Genomic DNA, 20,836 nt, shown 5'->3' with positions numbered 1-20,836 from the left:
TAACATGTAAACTTTGCCTACCACACAACTGTCAAAGAAGGAGATCCTCCCTTTCTGGAGGTAGAATATTTTGGGTTTATTTTATTCTGAAGAAGAGTGCCTTTTCCTTTCTTTTTAAAATATACACTTTATTTGAGATGTACAATTGTGCAGATAGTACAGGGGTTGTGTCCCATACACAGTTTCCCCCATTAACATCTTATATTGATTGGATATCTTTGTCACAATTAATTAGCCAACATAAACACATTATTGCTAACTAAAACCCATGTTTTATTTAAATATCATCAGTTTTGCCCTAATGTCCTTTTTCAGTTTCTGGATCCTAGACAGGACATCACATTACATTTGGTAATTACACTCTCTCTTCTTAGGCTACTCTTGATTGTGATGGTTTCTCAGACCTTTCTTGTTTTTGATAACTGTATTAGTTTTCTGTGGCTACTATTAACAAAAATTTAATGGCTTAGAAAACAAAAAGTCAACTTTGAATTTGTAGAGGAAAATGAGATGGGGAGGAGGCAGGGGTAGGAAAGATAGTGGAATGAGACAGACATCATTACCCTACATACATGTATGATTACATGAATGGTGTGAATCTACATCATGTACAACCATTGAAACAAAAAGTTATACCACATTTGTGTACAATGAATCAAAATGCAGTCTGTAAAAATAAAAAAAAGAAAACAAAAAGTCATTCTCATACAGTTGAAGAGGACACAAAATTACAAAGTAAAGTTAACAGCAGGACTGCAATCCCTCAGAAGTCTCCAGGGGAGAATCATTCCTGACTCTTCTAGCTCCTGATGGTTACAGGGCTCCCTTGACTTGAAGCTGCCTCATTCTAATCTCTGTGGGTCTTCACGTGGCCTTCTCCTCTGTGTATCTTCTTTTCTGCATCTTATAAGAACATTTCCCATTGTATTTGGAGCTTATTAGATAATCCAGAGTAACTGCATCTCAAAATTCTTAACTTAAATCTATCTACAAAGACCCTTTTCCAAGTAAGGTCCCCTCACAGGCTCTAGAGGTTAGGATGTGTACGTATATTCAGAGGGGGCAGTGTTTTCATTCAACCCACTTTAATGACCTTGACAATTATGAGAATTACTGGTCAGATATTTTGTAAAACTGTGATTTAATTGGTTTCTCATTAGACTGGGATGTGTTCTAGAAAGGAAGATTACACAAATGAAGGGCTATTTTCATCATATTGAAGATATGTAATTTATACTATTGATGTTGACCTTGATAATTTGGCTTGAGATAGTGTGTCGGGTTTTCCATTGTAATGTTACCCTTTCTGTACTGTATTATTTGAAGAAAAGTCACTGTAAGCTACTTGACTAAGGAATAAGGAGTTATGTCCCACTTCTTGAGGGTGGAGAAACTAAATTATTTAGACATTTTTTTCATTGGAGATTTGCCTATTCCTCCCAAGGTCAACATCAATCATTTGTTTATATAGTATGGACTTGGGAACATTTACACTTAGAATTTTAGCTCAATACTACTTTATTTTGTTGCTCAAATTGTTCCAGCCTTGATCATTGAAGATCTTTTGATAATGTCTTTATTCCTTTGACATATCCCAATCAATATATGTGGGGTAGGGGGGGTGTCTTAATTTCTGGAACTAGGAGATGCTCCAAGCTCATCTTGAATATTTCCTGTCCCAATGCTAGACTGAGTCACTTCTCCAAGAAGCCATGATTCTTAATATTGGATAAAAGTATTAGAAACCAGCATTAGGTGTGGTCATTTATACTAGGGTTTCAATGCTTCTTGCCTTCTCAGCTGACAGGAGATTAAAAAGTGTATATTAACTTGTATATATAAACATGAAAACATTTCTATATGTAATTATCTATATCTATATATTAAGCTAAACATGAGTTCCTACTAATATCTTCAACTCTCTTCAACTCTAATCCATTACCATATGGATTATTTTAGTCTCTTTTCCTTGCTATAACTTCTTATAACAGTGAGAAATCTAGCTTCCATTAATTGCCATCCACTTCCATAACTGTTCAATTCCACTACTCGTGTATAGTAGTTTCAGAATTATTAACCCATACCCAGTCTCCCACTTTACTTATCTAGTATAGTGCTTACATAGTTCTTTCTGACATTCAATCTTACAGATTTCACCCATTTCTAAAGTTACTTAGAACAGCATCTTATTTCTACACCCCATTCAATAAGTTTGCTTCACATTTGTGATACACTTAAATTCTTTTCCCACATTTTGCATTATATCCTGGAATCCCTGACCTCCTAAATGAATTTTTAAAAATTCGCACACATCAAGTTCCACTTTCTGCTATAAAGTTCTAATGGTTTTGACAAAGGCTTAATGTCTTATATTTACCCTTACAGTCTCATACTCACCACTCTAAGAAGCCCCTTGTTTCTCCTTTGTAATCTACCCCAAACTACCAGCTCCCATGAATGCTTGGAAACCATTTATCTTTTTACCAATTCTCCTAATTTTGCCTTTTCCAAAATGTCATATTATTGGATTCATACAGCCTTTTCAGACTGGCTCCTTTAACTCAGAAACACACATTTAAGACTTACCCAGGGGCCTGGGGGTTGTGACTCAGTGGTGGAACACTTGTCTAGCATGTGTGAGGTCCGGAGTTGGATCCTCAGCACCACATAAAAATAAAGATTTTGTGTCTGCCTACAATTAAAAAAAAAAAAAAAAAAAAAAAAAAAAAAAAAAAAAACTATATAAGAGACTTACCCAGGTCTTTTCAAGGCTTTATAGCTCATTTCTTTTTTAGTACCAAATAATATTCCATTGCATTGATATATCACAGTTTATCCATTAACCTACTACAGTTTATCCATTAACTTATTCAAGGACATCTTGGGTGCTTCCAAGTTTGGGGTAATTATGAATAAAGTTGCTATAAACATTTGTGTGTGGGTTTTATGGAGATATAAGTTTTCAAACTAGCTGAAAAATTACCTCGGAGAATGACTGCTATGTATGATAATACTATGTTTAGTTTGGGAAGAATCTATTTTGCAAAGTGGCTATGCCATTTTGCACTCATGCCAACATGGAATGAGAGATCCTATTGCTCCACATTCTCACCAAAATGTGGTATGTCAGTGTTTTGGATTTTAGCCATTCTAAGAGGTGGTTATCTAGTATTTCATTATTGTTTTAATTTGTGATTCCTTAATGACATATCGAACGTCTTTTTATCTGCTTCTTTGGCACCTTTATACCTTCTCTGAAGAAGCGTTTCTTCAGATCTTTCACCCATTTTTTAATTTTCTGTAGTTGTAAATGGACAGCATGCCTTTATTTTACTTATTTTTATGAGGTTCTAAGGATTGAACCCAGTTCCTCAAAGGTGCTAGGCAAGTGCTCTCTGTCACTCAGCTACAGCCCTAACCCTCTTTCACCTATTTTAAACTGGGTTTTCTTCTTGTAGAGTCTTAAGAGTTCTTTGTATATTTTGGACTCAAATCCTTTATCAGATAGGTGTTTTGCAAATATTTTCCACCATCTATGGCTTCTCTTTATTTTCTTAACTGTCCTTCACAGAGCAGAAGTTTTAATTATAAAAGCCTCAACATAACCAATTTTTTTCCTTGCATAAATGTATTTTAAAATTCATCACCAAAGCTAAGAACTTATAGATTTCCCATTTTTTGAAATAGGTTTCATAATTTTGCATTTCACAGTTATATCTGATTCATTTTTAGTGAATTACTGTATAAACTGTAAAATCGATGTCTAAGTTAAATCTATGTCTGTTTTGCATATGGACATCCAATTGTTTCAACACCATTGAAAAGACTATCCATTCTCCATTTGCTCTTTTATTAAAAATCAGTTGGTTAGTGCTGGGGTTGTACCTCAGTAGCAGCACACTTGCCTAGCATGTGTGAAGCTCTGGGTTCAATTCTCAGCACCACATAAAAATGAATAAATAAAATAAAGGTATTGTGTCCCTCTACAACTAAAAATATTTCTAAAAATATCCGTTGACTATATTTGTGTGGATTTATTTTGGACTTTCTATTCTGTTCTACTAATCTATAAATTATTCTTTCACTAGTACCACAATGTCTTGATTACTATTGCCTTATAGTAAGTTTGAAGTCAGGTACTCTAACTTTTGTTCATTTTCTTCAGAATTATACTGAGCTATAGTAGGTCTTTTGCAGTACATAGAACTTTAGAATCAAGTTGTTGACATCTATAAAATAATTTGCTGAGATTTTAAATAAGACTGTGTTTAATCTGCAGACCAAACTGAAAAGAATTAATATACAATATTGAGTCTTCCAAACCATGAACACAATATCTCCCTACATTTATTTTGATCTTTGATTTTTGTTTTATCAGTGTTTTGTAGTCTTTCACCTATAGATTCTGTAAATATTCTATTAGATTTCCTCCTAAATATTTCTTTTGCGGGGTACTACTGGAATGGTACTTCCTGAGATTACAAAGTTTGAGAACAACCGTCATATACAAATCACCTCATCTATTTGGACCTGGGTTTTTTTATAGGTACTTTGTGTACAGTGTGTGTAATTCATTTCCCACTACTATAAATTAGAAAGATAAAATGAAACTATATGGGGAAATGGTATGTATATTGGAAATCACTAAGTTAATACATAAGGGACATTAATTATCTTCCACATAAAGGTAAAGAAACTAAATTCCTAATAAGTTATGTTGCTTAACAAAATTTTATTGGGGTATGCAACAATTGAGAATACTCATAGGAAAGTAGAATTATATTAAATAAACAAAAGTGGGCAGAGGGGAAAGCCCATAAAGAGGGTTAGGAAGGTACTCAGAAACACTGTTTGGACTGAATTCTACATGTAATGAAGAGTCATTAAAGTTCTTGAACTAGACAAAGGAAGAAATAATTACTACTGAGTTTTCTGGAAATAGATATGATTGATGGATAGAGTAGAATAAATAGAAAATGGACAGAGAGCAGGAAGAACTATGAAATAGGGTCCTGGCAGGAATTTTAGAACAGGAAAGGAACTTGGAAATAATCTAACCTATGCTCTCACTCTATATTTACTGTTTTTGTTTCTTTCTTTTTATAATGCATTTTTTTTATATTTACTGTTGATTATGCTTACCAGCAAGTATATATGGCACTACCCACTTTGCTCTCCTTATAATGGCAGTTAACATGCACATTTTTGCTCAGCCATTTCTCTTTTTGGTCCTGATCCTGAATTTTTCAGAGCATTTTTAAGAAAGGTGATGGAGGAAGAACAACTAGTTAGAGTTTAAGGAAGTAAAAGAAGGAATCAATAAGACCTCTTAAATATTTCAAGTCTAAACTCTCAGACTTAAGTTTGGAATTCTGAAGATACCTTGTGTTCTTTCATTTTTATATCATTTGCATTGCTTTTCAGAAATTATTTGGTTTATCTGTATGCACTCTATAGTCTGTGTGGGGCAACTAGAAGAACACTAACAACAGACAAAATATTTTCCAATACCATTAGAAATTGAAGGGCATTTCTGGATTCAGGGGAGAAAAAACAGAGATTTAAAATCCCAGGATATGGTTTTGTGATAGAATTTGGCATTTATATTTTGAACCACTTCATTATTCCTTTTATAGACGAGTTGAAGGTTATTTTGTCTTTCTAGCATTTTCTTACATCTCAATTGTTTTCCTCTGTCATCCAGGGTTCAATTTCAAGGTGATGATAATTAGAGTCAACCAAATCCCAAACTCTCCACAACTTCATGCTTTCCCATCAATGTCACTTGAGTTGAAAGGCCAGTTAAAGGAAGAATGCACGAATAAATCTGAGCTTACAAATTTTATTGCCACCACTGCCTCACACAATATGGCTTTTTATTAAATTAGCCGTTTTCATACTATATTATTCGTTATAAATATCTTCAGAAATTAAGTGATTTTACTTTATAAAGCTGAACTTTCTGAAGTAAAAGTTCCACATGCACCACTTAAGTAAATTGTTGTCCATATTCTATCTTGGATACTTCTATTACTACATATTTCCTCAATCACTTCCCTCCCACAGCCAATGAAGAAAAATAACAAATGAAAATATAAATTATTTTTATTATTAAACCACTACTCCTCTCCATGCCTTTTTCAACTAGACATTAGAATAGATATCATGACTAATAGCCAAGCCACACCCCAGGCCTGATGCTTATAGTATCTGATATTAAGCAAATCATGGCCCATCTGGGCCTTAACTGTTTCATGTGTGAAATGAGGAAAGTGAACCTGATGGTCAGTAAAGTATCTTAAGTAAGCATCAACAATCCAAACTTTTTAACATTTGATGCTGACATTTTTTCAAAGAACATAGGGTCCTTTTGAAAATATTACCAAAATAAAAGATCTACAGTCATAGTAGAGATCATAAAGGAAACAGTTATGTTAGCAACCTGAAGATACAAGCATATGTTAGTATAATAAAATCCTTCCCTTATATTTTGTGCAAACCACTTTTCTTTTACCTTGGCTCAGATGACATGACATTTTATCTGAAAAACCATTTCTAATAACTACTTCTAGGTTCCCACTGTATACAATTTCATCTTAATCAAAGCATTTCAACCAGATTATGAGCTCCTTTTTCCATATTGGTCCTTGTATTTGGATTGTGTATTTTAACTTGTATATGCCCTTCCCAATCCCAACAGAAGGGGAACAATTTGGAAAAGGTCTGGCAAAATACTGGAAAATGGAAACTTGCTCTCTGATTCTGCCCTCAAATAAGACTGAAATATTTCATTTATAACCCTGAGGAGGAATGCTGGATCTTCTTATTTGGTTACCTCCCTCATAATACTTCTAAGTGTTAGGAATATGCTAGCTCATTAATACCTATTAAACAAAATAAATAAAAGGTTGAAATTTTAAGTACATGGCACAATTTAACTTGTCAAGTATGCAAACAGATATTTAGCAGAATGAATATAAAATGGCTATTTTAATGTAAACTTCCATCTAATAAACAGTAACAGTTTGAAGCACTGGCGAGCACAGGCATAATAAGCATACCTTGTGACTTAATCTCTCTCAGCCTCCAAGTCCTCATGTGTAAAAATGAAATCACTTCAGTTTACATGATGGCTACAAAGAACAAAGCTAATGCATGGAATGCATCTACTAGCCCAAGTTCACAGTAGGTGCTCAATAAATATAGGGCAGGATTTTGCTACTTACTCACAGGTATAACTTCAGACTTTATAGAGACAAAGCCTTTTCTTCCTTGATTCATTTTCAATATACTCCTCACTTGTATTTAAGTCCCTTCAGAACACATTTCAGTTAATAAATTTCAGATATGTATGCCTCTCCCAAATACCAGCTTCACTTCAAGTTCTATTGGAAGGAAAACCTTCCATACTATAAGTGTAGAAAAATTAATTTTCATATATCATTACTTTTCTGAAGTCCTAGAATAGTAATAATATTTGTGACCCTGAACACTGAAGTTTACGAAGCAGTAAATAGCTTTTGTGGCTGATTAAGCATCTCTGTTTCACTTCAGATACTCTGGTACTGCTGGCATTACCCCTAAATTAATATTTATTTATGATACACAAGGACCCTTTCTGGCCTGCACCTTTCAACAAAGGTTATAATGAGGAGGATAGTAGTGGGGGGATTGAAAAGCTGGGTCAACAAAATCACATCATGCAAAAGTTCTTTATTTTAAAAGACAAAATCAAAGAAAAAAAATCTAGAAAAAGCTGTCCCTTGGAAAGATAACAATTCTAGTTGAAATGTTTGAGTTTCAAAAGAAGAGTAAAACCACAAATATCAAGTAAAAGGAGGAGGATATTTCCTTTTCAATTTTTCATTGGAAATAAAATACTTAGTTATAAAGTCATTTTATAATTTTCATTTGATATGAGCATGTCAGCAACTGAGTAACAAAAGAGCAGAAGGGCACCAGTGTATATCATTACCAGAGACGAATGTATCTTGTCTCATTTATCTCAGAGTAAGATAAAAGAAAAGTTAAAGGAAAAATCTTAAAAATCGCTGACAAATTATCCTTAAGGTTTTATGCTTCATAAAATTCAACTGTCACCACTACTTTTGACTCTCCTAATTCAAGCAGCAAGTGATAGATCTGTACTTCCATAGAGACAGGAAGAATGATCATAAAGCTACTGCAAGTTATCATTAATAACAAAGTGTGTTTTCCAGCAAGGAGAAAAATCCACCTTTTTACAGCTAAACAATAACAATCTACATGTGGAAGGTGACAAAATATTGAAAACTGTATTTATGAAATGAGCAGCTAATCAATGGTAGTAATGGTAACTAGTATCAAATGATATAATAAAGTGAAGGAAGTGGTCATAGAGCAGATAAATCATCACCTATACTAGTTTCTATCATCCCACTGTCCTCTATTCCCACTCCCATTTTGACACACACACATTTTTTAAAAAAACTGGATAAATATATTTTTCTGATCTATGAGCTAAATATCAAATAGTATCTTGTAGGTTCCTTCAATTAATTTATCTTGTATAGTTTTGATTTGCCATAAAACCTATTAACTTGCTTCATATTACCTCACTGTTATTACTTATACTGATGGGAAAGGGGACATAGTGATAAATAATCCAAAACATTCAAAAAATTCAACATTTTATATATTCAAATAGGATAACAAAAGAACTTCAGGCCACAATATAGGGAAACAAGGCCTATTCTTCCTGGAGAAAAACTACTTAGGGAGGAGGGCTTGAGGTGCCGTCTTCAAACATGTCAGCTATCATTCCTCAAACAGTGCCGAGAACAAAAGCCAGGGCATGAAAACTGTTGGACAGTGATTTCAGTTCATTGTATGGAAAACTATCTCTTACATATATAGTGATAAAGAACACTCAGAAATCAAGTGACACTGAACAGAGAAATCAGGACTAAAACTAAATGAATCTAAAGTCTCTTTAAAACCATTGAGTCTATGATTTTATAATACATGCTTAAACTTATAATAAAATCTGTATGTTTTTCAGGAGTTCATGAAATTACATAAAGAACTAAAGGGAAGATTTGGGTCTGGGGGTCCCTGAGTTTCTCCTTTAAAAATCCCTTATGATCCTAGTTTGGTTGCAGCACACATTTAAGCAGTGCTTACATTACTCAGAACTTTTCTGAACAAAGTGATAATTGCATTCTCTTGTGGGATTTTTTTACCAAAACATTAAAAACAGAATGAAGAAACCAGAACTACAAGTATGAGAGAAAAATGGGTTGGACTGTAAAGAGTTTTAAGCAAAGGAATCTAGGACACTGATAAGAGTCATATTTAAGGAATTGACCATAAATTCCAGAAGGGACAGTGATCTAATGGGAAATGAGCTGCTGTATATAAATAAAGATTTCTAAAAGTGTAGACGCAGAAAAGCTACTTTTAAAGATAAGAGCTATAATCAGGGTTGAAAAATAAATGCAATTATATGCTCTTCAATTTGCTCAACCTCACAAGTTTATGCAAAAAACAGAGTGAGGATCAAATATAAGTTAATAGACAAATGAAAGGAAGTCTAGTAGAGTAGAGAAAGGGGAAAGGGAGGAGGACAGAAGAGAAAATGGGAATGGCAAGGGGGGGGGGTCATAAACTGAAATAGATTTCCATGCATGTATGAGTTTGTCAGGATGAACCAAATTACTATGTGTAACTATAAAGCTCTAATAAAAAAAAAAAATCGATGAGGGAGACTTACATTAAAAAGGAACCTGACCTAGACCTGGGTTAGGGATATTCTGAGGAAGTGCTGGAAGCTGAAGGATGAAATCTAAATGATGAATGTTTCAGATGGGAATATCATGTGAAAAGGCCCTGGGATAACATGAAGTATGATATATTTGAAGAACAAAAAGAAAACAATTGAAGCTCAAGAAGTAGATAAGCAGGAGCAAACCTAATGCTGGGCATTATAGGCCATGTTAGGTTTCAGTTTATAGCCCAATATTCTTAGGGAACCAGAAGACCGTTTTTAAACACATGGTTATAATGATCAGATCCATCCAGTGTTTGAAAAAACAACTTGATACTATATAAAGAATAGATTTTATGGAATATTATTTAGTCATAAAAGAATGAAATCCTGTCATTTCCAGCAACACAGATGGAATCAGAGAACATTGTGTTAAGTGAAATAACCCACACATAGAGAGAAAAATACTGTATAATATCATTCATATGTGGAACCTAACAAAGTTGATTTCAGAGAAATACACAGTAGAATAATCATCTCTAGAACTTAGGAAAAGTAGAGTAAGGAAGGATTGAGGGAAGTCTGGTAATGAGTACTGATGTACAAACAGGAGAAGTAAGTTCTAATGTTCTCCAGCACAGCAGGGTAATTACAGTTCACATACCTTATATACTTTATAAAGAACTAAAAAACAGGAGTTTGAAGTATTCCAACACAAATAAATGATTTGGGGTAGAGGCAGTACTAGGGATCAAACCCAGGGACCTGCCGCATGCTATTTAAGTGCTTGACCACTGAACTACATCTTTATCCCTTTTTAACTTTTATTCTGAGGCAGGGTTTTGCTATTATTGCCCAGGTTGGTCTCAAATTTGATATCAAATTTGAGTCTCCCATGTAGCTGAGAATACAGGCATGTGCTAAGAAATGATAAATATTTAAGAAGAGGGAAATGACAATTACTGATTTGTTCAATACATACTATACTTGTATAGTGTTATCACACAGTACTCCCACAAATACATACAATTATGTGTCAATTAAAAATAAAAATAGTAAAATATTTTACAAGTTATCCAAGTAGGAGCAGAGAGACCATTGAAATAGATTGTTACAATGCCAGCCTAAAACAGCAAGTGGTGGTAGCACAGATAAAAAATACAAGAATTCAAGAGGTATTCCCAATATGATAACTGCCACAACTGTGTGATAAGAGGTTGAATACAGCACTCTTCAAAGAGATAGGCTGAGAATTCAGGAAAGTCTTCTAAAGACAAATTCCAAGTCTTAAAAACTAAAGGTATTGAAAATAGTAAGAATTTCAGGCTTAAAGGAATGTTTTGAGATAAATGAGGACCCAGAAAACCAAAGACAGAAATTGTTAAATGTTTGGAATTAAGTCAGGGTGTGTCTGGTGGAGTGGGTTTTGTGTAGGAACATTACCATAAGATGGAGCTGGGTGGAGAGGCAGGGTCTGATCCTGAAGGGCTTTCAAGAGAGAGAAAAAAGTTGAACTTTACAGACTATGTGGAGTTAATACAAAAATTTACAGGAAAGAAAAGACTTTAAATCTGACTTCTAGAAAGAATCTTCAGGAGATGAGATGTGTAAGTAAAAGTGTATAAACTATATGAGAAATTTGTGAGGATCAAAACTCATAAATTGAGTGGAGGAACAATGGAAATAAAAAAAATTGGGCAAAAAATATTTATAAGGTTGGAAAATGGGGTGAAAACCAAATGGATGTGAAGAGTCAGAGAAAAGGAAAAATCTAGTATCTGTTCTGGAACTAAGCAAACAGTGAAATCTTTTGTTGATACAAGGAATACAAGAGAAATAAATGACAATATTTACTACATGACATTTTTAATTATGGTTACATAATTATTTGATTCCATATACCACAATTAAACCTGGGTTCAGAGGGAACAGGTGATATCAGTAGAGTTCCTTTGTTCGTGCTCTATTTTATAAAATCTTAAGCAGGTCCTCAACAAATGTTTTGTAAATAAATGAGCAATAATTCTATCAACCAAGTTGGTATCTAAATTGGCTAAGACAGAGTACTGGGCTACAATTACAGAGAAGTCTGGTAACAATTGTTTAAACACAGTTTACTTTGATCAGGGCAGCAAGAAGTCTGGAGTTGGGCAGACTAGGGATGGTTCAAGTGCAGGTCAGCAATGACATCACAGAACAACTCAAGCTAAAACCTCCAGGCATTAATTCCATATTCCTAGCAGGAAGAAGCTGAAGGGTCCAAAGATATCCTCCTTTTTTTTTTTTTTTTTTTTTTTTTTCTTTTTTCTTTGTAGTACTAGAGATTGAAATGGAGTGACAAGGGGGTGGGCTGGCGGGATGGGGATGGGACTTTACCACTGAGCTACATCCCCCGCTTTAAGGAGGTACTAGGAATTGAATCCAGGGGCACTTAACCACTGAGCCACATCCTCAGCCCTTTTTTGTATTTTATTTAGAGACAGGTTCTCACTGAGTTCCTTAGGGCCTTGCTAAGTTGCTGACGCTGGCTTTGAACTTAAGATCCTCCTGCCTCAGCCTCCCAAACCCCTGGGATTATAGGTGTGCGCCACTGCTCCTGGTTCCTCCTTGACTTCTGATTATGGGAAAAAAAGCCCTTCCAGGAGACTTGCACTTAGATTTCCCTGGCTAGCTTGCATCACAAGGACAACCCTGAAAGATGTCTAAAGGAGAAAGATGAGCAGGAACTAAATAGTTAGAAATGGACATTAAATTACTCAGCATATATTTGGCATGGCAGAATTTATATTTGGTTTAACAGAAGTCTTTTAAAAGAAGATGAATAGTAAGAAATAAACCAGAATAGTAAGAAAAAAATAACACCAGATCTTGATTTCTAACACTATTTTCCAATAAAAAGAAGCAGGACTCCTTGAGAAAAATGTCTCATTATGGGGTTATGGTGGGAAATAAATATGCCTGGAACATCTTATACTGACAAGAAATAAGGAAATACTTAAAAGCAAGTACACATACATAATATCAGAAAACCTTGTTGATGGGATATGTCAAAGGGGTACAGGAAGCAAATGAAAGAACATTCAATGGCCACAACTGGAATAATTTGAGCAATAAAGTGAAGTAATACTGGATTAAAACCCAAAGTATAAAATAAAGCTCCATGAATTCATACCAAATGTGACATCACATACATGTGATTAAGTAAATAAATGGGGGAGAACAGACAAATATCCTCTGCTGAATTCCTAATAATTTATTCACTTTCTCAAGGGAGGGACTAAAAGTATAGTTCAGTGGTACAATGTGTGCTTGGCATGCACAAGGCTCTGGGTTCAATCCCCAGCAACAGATTCCAATAGAGATATCCTACAAACATATTTTACATTACTACCAAGGACATTTGAAAAAAAAAAATCTAGAAATTGTCACAGCCAAAATGAGCATAAGGAGACCTGAAAACTAAATTTAATGTGGCATCCTGGATGAGAGGCTGAAATAGAAAAGGATACAGGTGAAAACTAAGGCAATTTGAATCACCTATGGATCTCAGCTAATAATAATGTATCAATATTGGTTTATTAACTGCAATAAATGCACCATACTATGTAAGATGTTTTTAACAGGGGAAACTGATGTGTGTGTGTGTGTGTGTGTGTGTGTGTGTGTGTGTCTGTGTCTGTGTGTGTGAGAGAGAAAGAGAGAGAGAGAGAGAGAGAGAGAGAGAGATAACTCTCAGCCACCTTAATTTTTTTTATAAATCTGAAACTGCTTTTTAAAAAATCCGTTTTCAAAAAAAAATCAAAAGCTACCTGTAACACCATCAGAGTATTACCAATGTAAGGTATATTTTATCCATTTTGTTTTCTTCTATGAGCAAGCAGTCAAACATCCAACAGGTTGTTTTATAATTTTTTCTTTTTATTTTAGTTAAATGGTAAGTACGTGTTCACTGTAGGTAGATTAAAAATATAAATTTAGAAAAACTTGTGCAGTACTACCATCCACAATTTATCATTTTGATCTGCCGCCTTCCAGTCATATATGTACATATCTATTCCTCTATATACAACTCATTCATCATCCATTTCCTAATTCACACAGGCATCCTTAGATTTCACCTCAAATTTAATTTTTTCTGGGAAATCTTCCCTGCTTCCCAGTCCAGGTTAAGTCTTCTGACAGGCACTTGTGTAGTTCCCCACGCTGCTCTTTCCTAGTGTTGATCACATTTGTAATCAAATAATTCAAAAATGAATCATTATGAATGTATGTCTTTCCATGAAAACACAGCATCATATACTATTCATTGTAGGTTTCTCACATGGTACCTTCAACACAGCAGGCTTCGATGAATGGTAAATGAATAAGTGAATGAACAGACATATGCAGTAATTATATTGCTATTAAAACAGTATGTATAGCTACAGGAAAATGTTTAAGGTATCTTAGTGAAGAAGCAAATGCAAAACAAGGTACACAACAGATTCCTAATTTTTTTTTCAATAATTAAAAGTAAAAGCTTACTTTGTACATACAAAAATAAATAGAACACACAACAAACAGTTCATAGTAGTTAATTCTGGGTGTGGGGGGGTCATAGGTTTTCTTTTTCCAGTGCATGTATTTGCCATGTTTCAATTTTTAATAAGTATGCGTTATTTTTACAAGCAAAAACAAAGATAAAATATGTATTAATTACAGAAAAATTGAAAAATAAAACCAAGTTCTTTTTTAAAAATCTCTTATTGTCAACTTCATTACATCAGATACAAATACAGCTAACATTTCAGTATATTTTCCTTTTAATTTGTAACTTTCATATTGATTTATTTGTACCAGGGATTGAACACAGGGACACTTGACCACTGAGCCACATCCCCAGCCCTACTGTGTATTTTATTTAGAGACAGGGTCTCACTGATTAGCACCTCACTGTCATTGAGGCTGGTTTTGAACTCTTGATTCTCCTGCCTCAACTTCCCAAGTCACTAGGATCACAGGCTTGACACCACCGTGCCTAGCTTACATATTTATTTTTAACATGGCACAGAAATTTGTATTTTGACTTTTACATCTCATTTCATTCTTACAATCACCCTGCCAGGCAGACAACCCTTAGCCACAGAAGAAGTGGTACAAAGAGACTGACTGATGAGTGTGAGGTCGCAGTATTGGTCAGAGGCAGACAGAAGAAAAGCACCTCCTGACTCTTATACTCACTTCTCATTAGCCCTAACAGTTCAGCAACAAGTTATCAAAGTTGAGATGTCATATGTACTATGTAACAAGTGAATTCAAGTTAAATAGCTCTACAACTTTAATCATTTTAGAATATTTAAAATGTTTTCATAGACAAATATTTATTATGGCCTTAAGAAAGAAATATATCAGTAATTTTTTTTAAAGCGTAACTACTGATACATTGAACAACTTGGGTGGATCTCAAGGGAAGTACAGTGGGTGAAAAAAGAAGTTCAAAGGTTAATATACTACATGATTCCATTCATAGAGCATTCTCAAAATGACAAATATTTCAGAAATGGAGAGCAGAGTAGTAGCTGCCAGGGATTCATGCGTGATAGGGGACAAGATTAAGGATTACTATAAAAGGGTACTATGAGATCTTTGTGGGTATGGAATAATTCTGTATCTATGATAGTTCTATGCCAGCATTAGAAAATCTACAGATGTAGAACTACACCCATGGGGTGGGGTTAGGGCTTCAGGTATAAAAATAGTGAAATCTGAATAAGCTTTGTGGATTATATCAAAGTCAATTTCATGGTTTTGTTATTAATACAAGACAGTGTTGTACAATGTTACCATTGATGGAAAATAATGGGAGTGCTGATGGAAACTAGAATTTTGGCATTCCTGTGAATATTTGTTTTGAAATATGATGTTTTTAAATGGGCAAAAATTCAGGATAAAAAATATTAAAAGCTCAGACTGGGGGTGTGGCTCAGTGGTACAGAGCTTTCCTCCCAAGTGTGAGGTACTGGGTTCAAGCCTCAGCATCACATAAAAATAAAATAAAGTTATTGTGTCCACCTACAAACAAAAATACATGTATATTTATAAAAAATTAAAATCTCATAATTTACCCTTACCAAGAAACCCCTTATATTAGGGTTTCAATCAGACTAATAACTGGATGGGGAAGGTTAGGGTTAGTATACAGTATAGGAGAGAATATGTATAATATAGGAGAGAATTCTTAGAGGAGTTGTCCAAACAGAGTGGGGTCTCACATAGGCAGAGAACGCCCCAACAAAGGGCTCTGAACAGAAAAGATGATTTTCTTAAAAGGGATTTTCTTAAAAAGGATATCACACTCAAGAATTTATAAAATGGACTAAATACTTATTTTACAGCCCCTTTATGAATTCAGCAAATATATGGCATAAGTAACCCAAATTCAAAATGAAAAGCTTTACCAAGCTTTGATCTAGAACCAAGATTAATAACCTAATGGTTCCAGAGAAGATTGCCTCCAGCTGCAACAGAAATCATAATCACTATGGTGTAAGACTGTGAAATTTAATAGCTACTCTGATCTAATGACCTATTAGCACTTCATCACTCTTAATAAAATTAGATTCACCTTCTAAACTTTTTTTTTTTTTTTTTTTGAGTGGGGGAAGACCATGCTGGGGATCCAAATACAGGGCCTCATGCTTTACCATGAGCTGCATCCCTAGCCCCTCTTCTACTCTTACAGAAAAAGTGGACAAGTACATTTCTAGCAAATGGAAGGTAAAGAATCATTTGCATACAGCAAACACTTGTAAAACTCAAGGCTTTGAATCTTTTGAGTGATTTATAAGCACCTTTAATTTCAAAAGGAATTGTTGAAGAAAATATTTATATAATGAAAAATATGTGTATATTAAGTAACTACAATCATTGTTTCTGAAATAACCAGAGTTAATTACTAATTTTGAAAGTTTCTAGATAAAAGAAAGTATGGGAAAACAAAACTGTAACTACCACACAAGAAACTTTTGTTGGATACACAGAGGACTCTAGGAGTAGCTCATGATACTAATGGAAAAGTACACTTTAGCTAATAGATGTAGAGCGTAGAGATAAAAGAGTCCTTGAAGTATTTCACTTTTTAAGATGCTTTAGGGAATAAGAAAAGATAATATCATCCACTTTAACTGCCCAACATATGAAATAAAGATACTGGATGTGGATCTTTGTAATGCTATGCACTGTCAATCCCTTTCAAATAGTTATTTCTAACTCAGAAGGCTATCTGTCTTAATGTTATAACCTTCCTATTCCAAATATACAGATGACCCCAATCAGAGCAGAGCAAACTGACTGCCATTTCTGGCAGTATTGCTATGGATGATCCTTTATTCTTCCTTTATTTACTTTATTCATTAGCAAAAGGGAAATTGTTCCCAATGGAAAATATTGTGAAAGATCAACTACAAAGCAGGGCCAACTTGAGGTTTTATTATAAATACCAAAATGTCTTCTTTGTAACAAAAATATTCTTATGCCTTTACAATATAATTTTATTTTTCTCCTGACAATCATCACTGACATTGTAAAATTATTTTTTTATAAAATAAAAAATAAAAAACTATATATTCTCTGAAAACTCTTCCCTTAGTGTGACTATGGCAAACAGGTGGACCTGAGCTGTCAAGCACTTTTATATAGGAAGGATAAATGAACAGTGATAGGGGAACTGAAAAGTCAGAAGTAGTTAACCTCCTTGTAAAGTCCACATTTTCTTGGCAAATTTATGTTCCCAAGAAGAACTGCTACATTTCTATTTTGGAACTGATTTTTAAAAGATGTTTGTGAGGTCTTTGGATTTACTTTCCCTCGATAATATATATAAATCAAATTTTCTCAGCTTGTATATTGAATGATGATTTTTCTTACTAGGATCTGAAAATCCAGCTGTGTCCTACCCTCTGCTTTTTAATGCCTCTCCCACACAGTGACTAAGATTCTTGGACACGAACTTGGTTCATCCTGAAATATAATCAACATAAATTTTAGTTATATTATATGATGCTAGATTAGCTTGGAATAATGGACTAAAAAGAAAAACCCAATCACAAATTAAGGTGATTAACAGCATGAATGTATTGAGAGAACTGGCACAATTTGTAATTTAAAAATAAACTATAACAACAGACAAATCGAATGTGTTTCTTTTTTTAAAAAACCAGGGATTGAACCCAGAGGCACTTGACCATTGAGTTACATCCCCAGCCCTTTTTATGTTTTGAGACAAGGTCTCACTAAATTGCTTAGGGACTCTTAAGCTGTAGAGGCTAGCTTTGAACTTGTAATCCTTCTACCTCAGCCTCCTGAGCTGCTGGGATTACAGGCATGTGCCACTACACCCAACTGACTAACTTCTGTAGTTTACAAATCTAAACCTACATAATTTCAAATTGTTTACTAAACATTCTAAGTTGGAAGAGAAATATGACCTCAAAATATTCTGTATAGACCATAGGCAAAGTACTATCCCATTGGTTAAGCCATTTTACCCATGCACCTTAAGCACTTAACATCTCCCTCCTACTTACACACACACACACACACACACACACATACACACACAGAGAAACACAGATTCATCTTTGGATTTTAATGAATGACACAAGAACTCCAACATTAGTGGTTTATTATCTTTGATAAAGAAGACCCTCAAAAACATCAATAATCAACACTTTCAAATTACTCTCCTGTGATGACAAACCATACACCTTAGATCTTTATAATCTTTCAAACAGAAGGATAAACATGGAAACTTTAAATCAGGAGAAATAAAAAAAAGCACAGAAATATCCAATAGAAGCAAATATGCCAGAATCACTTTAAAACAGAGTTCTGCCCATTTCCTAAGAATGAAAATTAATCGATATTTTCTCCTATCGTTAATGAAGTGGTTATAAAGCTCTGTTCCAAGGGTTCCTTTTCCTTGTTTCAATCTGCAGTTCCACCTCATGACAGCATTCACTGAATAGGAGGAATATTTCCTTTGTCACAGAAAGTTTCTACTTTGTAATCTCTAAGAGGAAAAAAAATAAATCATTCTTGGCTCCTGGATCCAGCTATGTGGAAAGACAACTCACTAAGATGTTAAGATGATTCTGAAACTGCCAGTCTCTCATTTTCTCCCAACAGAGAATGAGAATTATATTCTTATTATTATTCTATGTAGGAAACAGCTTGACATGTGAAATGTATAAAAAATTACTAGTGGCAAATGAGCTCATATGATAAGCAGATAGAAGAAAAGCTATTTCATATACTAAATTTTGAAAATCTTTAGAAATTAAGTTTAGTAAAGTAAAACGATCCTAATTGGGATCACTATTATTACTTTAAGCAAACATTCAACAGCAAACTACATCCAAGAATTCTTATCAGAAAATAATTTGGCTATTATTTAAATATAAAGAGGAGAATACACAAAGAAAATCCAAGCATTTCTTATGTGGCTCTGTTTTCCACAGTAATTAGTGTCACTGGACAAACTGTACTATGAAAAACAAAATAATCAATGCAGATTTTAGAAACTGAAAAATAACCAAAGCATTCCCAAACTATTACCAGCATGATGTATTATAATATAGTGATATGTTAATAACTACAGAATCAAATATTTGGATGTTAGATTAACTTGGTCTCTGTACTCATCAGACTGATTCTAAATGAAGTAAATCATCATTGGGGCAAAGGTAAATACATATAAACTGAAACCAGTCAGTTAAAGAAGTAATCCAATGTCTCATTTTAAATTCCTATGCCAATAAGATAAAAACTCAAACTTGGCTCTAACATATTCTAAACATTTGTCTATATTTCCTTATCATTCATATTTCACATAAATAAAGAACACATAATTATGAAACAAATTTCTTTTTGCAACATATATGTGACACTGGCCAATATTAATTTAAGCATTAGTGGAGCATTTTGCAAATTATTTTTATAATAAAGTATACTAAGACCATAACTAAATATTCCTATTTAACAGAAAAGAAAAACTAGGTTTGAATTATTCTTGGATTCTTTTATGTGAATCCTAAATAACTAAAACACCATACCAAGAGTAAAAAATAAAATTCATACAAATGATGGATTTTTCTTTTGATATGATCAGAACTCAAAAATCTGTTTAAGAAAAAAATACAGCATTACAAAAGCCAAAGATAAAATGATTAAAATTAAGGAAAGTACTAATGCTTTAACAATTTAAGAATCAAACTGGTAAGATATTGAAAAAGAAAGAGAAACACACACCTTGGTCACAGCATCAGCAAAGAGCAACAGTTCACACCGATTTCAAGGATGCTTTAACGTCACAAACAACGGCTCAACTCCCTCACAGCTTCTTTACAACCACTATTCTGCAGTCCCAAGGGAAATGACTCTAATCTGATAATGGAACCTTCCCTCTCCAGTAACATGGCAAAAGATCACTTTACAATATACCACATGGACTTTAATCCACTGATTGGTCCATTAGTGCATACACATTTTTAAAACGCTTTCCTAAACAATGTTCAATTTCCTCTTCAAAGAACAAAAAAAAGTATATCTTATCCAACTGTAAGGAATAAAGACAAAATATACACAGGGATCCTGCAGGGTTTCTGGCAAAATTACATATTTTGAATATACCATAAAGTTGCACAATAAACATCTTTAAAAAGAATGAAAGAAACAAGACCTCAACTGAAGATCTGATTCATGCAAACTAAATTTAGAGAAGTGATATTCTTTTCACTCACCATCAAAGTGCTCTTTATAAAAATTACCTTAAAACTGTAACAAAATCACCAAAGGTTCTGTTCAGTGAGACAAATTTAAAATATAAAATAAGGGAAACTGGACAAAGTAATAGTTACTGGCTGCCTGCCACACATTAGGCATAATACTAGAGGCATATCCCAAGAAATTTATAATGTAGGTAGTCTTACTGATGAGGGAACTGAGGCTCTGACAGCTATTCCGTGGCAGTGCTGGGATTCAACCCTGGTTTATGTAGTACCAAAGATGATTTTCTTTCCATAGTGTCACACACAATTCATAGAAAAGTAATGA

At 33.9% G+C, this 20,836-nt stretch overlaps 1 long non-coding RNA gene across 1 annotated transcript in view; it reads right to left on the bottom strand.

Moving 5' to 3' along the window:
- Window positions 1-518: 518 nt before the first annotated feature.
- LOC306654915 overlaps window positions 519-20,836 on the bottom strand; it is a 74,883-nt gene continuing 54,565 nt past the window's right edge. The window contains exon 3 of the long non-coding RNA XR_013762127.1: window positions 519-2,692. This is a non-coding gene — a long non-coding RNA (uncharacterized lncRNA). The remainder of the gene's footprint in view (window positions 2,693-20,836) is intronic.

The sequence above is a fragment of the Sciurus vulgaris genome (genome assembly GCF_902686455.1).
Source record: "Sciurus vulgaris genome assembly, chromosome: 2".
NCBI classification, from domain to species: Eukaryota; Metazoa; Chordata; class Mammalia; order Rodentia; family Sciuridae; genus Sciurus; species Sciurus vulgaris.
Note: the sequence above shows the minus strand (reverse complement) of the source record. Positions and strands in the feature narration are given on the sequence as shown.